Source organism: Euphorbia lathyris, chromosome 10 (genome assembly GCF_963576675.1).
Source record: "Euphorbia lathyris chromosome 10, ddEupLath1.1, whole genome shotgun sequence".
NCBI lineage: Eukaryota > Viridiplantae > Streptophyta > Magnoliopsida > Malpighiales > Euphorbiaceae > Euphorbia > Euphorbia lathyris.
The window spans coordinates 23432394-23434720 of NC_088919.1; the positions used below are offsets into that span (position 1 = coordinate 23432394).

The window sequence follows — 2327 nt, forward strand, 5'->3', positions numbered from 1 at the left end:
TTTTGGTTTTCGATTGCTAGTTTTGTATGCGAAGAGCAGGTATTCTTATCCTTCCTATAGACGTTGAGATAGAGAGAACATACAGAAGAATGAGAAGACTACTTAGGCAGGCTAGACGCATCAGAATGGATCGCGAGATTGAAATACCAAATCAAAGACAGGATGAGAATCATGAGGAAGGTCATGATGGAAATGAAAATAACAATAATGGTAACCAGAGGTTGCGGATGAAGGATTACTCCAGACCATCCACTGAAGGCCATTCAACATGCATTGTTATACCAAATGAAGGCAATCGCATGTTTGAAGTGAAGGCTTCAATGATTCAGATGTTACAAATAGCTGTGCAGTTTGGGGGATACCCAAATGAAGATCCAAATGCTCACATCCAAGACTTTGTCACGATGTGCAACACATTCCGTACTCATAGAAACGATAGCGATGAGGTTATCCGGCTCAAACTGTTCTCCTTTTCCTTGAAGGATAAGGCGAAGAATTGGTTGAAGAATCTACAACCAAGATCTATCACGAACTAGGAGGAGATGGCTACCCTGTTTTTGATGAAATATTTCCCTCCCAGACAAGCAATAAAGTTGAGGAATGAAGTCTCACATTTTTTTCAAGAAGAGGATGAATCCTTATCTGAAGCATGGGAAAGATATAAAGAATTATTGAGAAGAGTACCGAATCATGGCATACCCATATGGATGCAAGTGCAAAACTTCTATAATGGAGTGACCAACGCATACAAGATACAAATTGAATCAGTTGCCAATGGGAATCCGGAGGAACTGGAACCTCAAGCATTGTATGAGCTAATTGAAAAACTGGTCAATACTAGTTATAACTGGCACTCGGTGAGAGGTGATGGAAAGAGAGTCACGAATGATGCAAACAGTGAGGCAATAACCAAACTATCCTCACAAATGGAACAACTAGTCAAAACAATGGGAAAGATGAACGTCTCAGCAGTCAACACGTAGCTCTCTGCCCCTATGGAGATCCTATCACCCGATGGTTGTGATTTTTACAGTGGACCCCATCGACCCATAGATTGCCCAGTAACCAAACCAGGTGCATCGATGCAGGAATAGTGTGATTTCATTGCTCACCAACCACCGAATCCCTATTCGAACACATATAACCCAGGGTGGAGAAGTCATCCGAATTTTTCTTGGCAGGATAATCAGAGGCAACCAGCTATGCAACAACCTTATAGACAAGAGCACCCACGAACATCATATCCATCTCAACACGGCAGCTCATCTAACCAACAATATCAACGACAATCAAATGCTCAACAAGAAGGAAAGCCTGGTCTAGAGTCTATGATGATGCAGTTTATGATGCAGACACAATCGTCCATAAAGAATCTCGAGACTCAAATCCAGCAATTTGCCACGGCCATATCTTCTAAGGAGAAAGGCACCCTTCCAAGCAACACTGTGACCAACCCAAATGAAGAAGTCAATGCTATCATACTAAGGGGAGGTAAAGATGTAAGGCACAGTGGTGAAAAATCTATTGCGGATAAAGAAGATGGAGCGAAGTTCAATGATCAAACACTTGCGCCTCAACATAGGAAAGATAAACAGGTGATTAAAGACGAACCAAGCGCACGTCACTATGAACCAAGAGTTCCATACCCAGAATGCCTAAAGCAGCAGAATTGTGAGAAGAGACACAAGAGCTTTCTGGAACAATTGACGAAGTTGCATATCAATATACCGTTCATCGAAGCCCTGTCTGAAATGCCCATGTATGTCAAATTCTTGAAGGATCTGCTGACCAACAAAAAGAAATTGGAAAGTGTAGCCATGGTACAACTAAACAGGGATAGCTCATCAATCTTACAAGCCAAACAGCAACTTCCGAAGAAGCTCAAGGATCCAGGGAGTTTTTCTATACCTTGTTCAATAAGAACACTCACTATTCAAAATGCTTTATGTGATTTAGGAGCTAGCATTAATCTTATGCCATACTCAATTTATATGCAATTAGGTTTAGGAGAACCAAGACCAACTAAGGTCACGGTCCAGCTAGCGGATCGATCAATTCGATACCCCAAGGGTATAATCGAAGATGTCTTGGTTAAAGTCGGAAATTTCATATTGCCTGTTGATTTTGTCATAATGGATATTGCAGAAGATTTGGAAGTTCCAATAATCTTAGGACGACCTTTTCTAGCTACAGGAAGAGCTGTCATTGACGTACACAAAGGACAGCTCGTTCTGAAAATCAATAATGAAGAAGTAGTGTTTAAGATGCATGAAGATGTTCGTTATGCATCAGTTTCTGATGATTCATGTTATTTCCTTGATACGCAA

General features: G+C 41.1%; 1 non-coding gene across 1 annotated transcript; it reads right to left on the reverse strand.

Annotated features, from left to right (window-relative positions):
• Positions 1–590: 590 nt before the first annotated feature.
• LOC136210112 (small nucleolar RNA R71) lies at positions 591–697 on the reverse strand. The gene has a single exon (XR_010677819.1). It is a non-coding gene; the product is annotated as a small nucleolar RNA R71 (small nucleolar RNA).
• Positions 698–2327: the final 1630 nt, after the last annotated feature.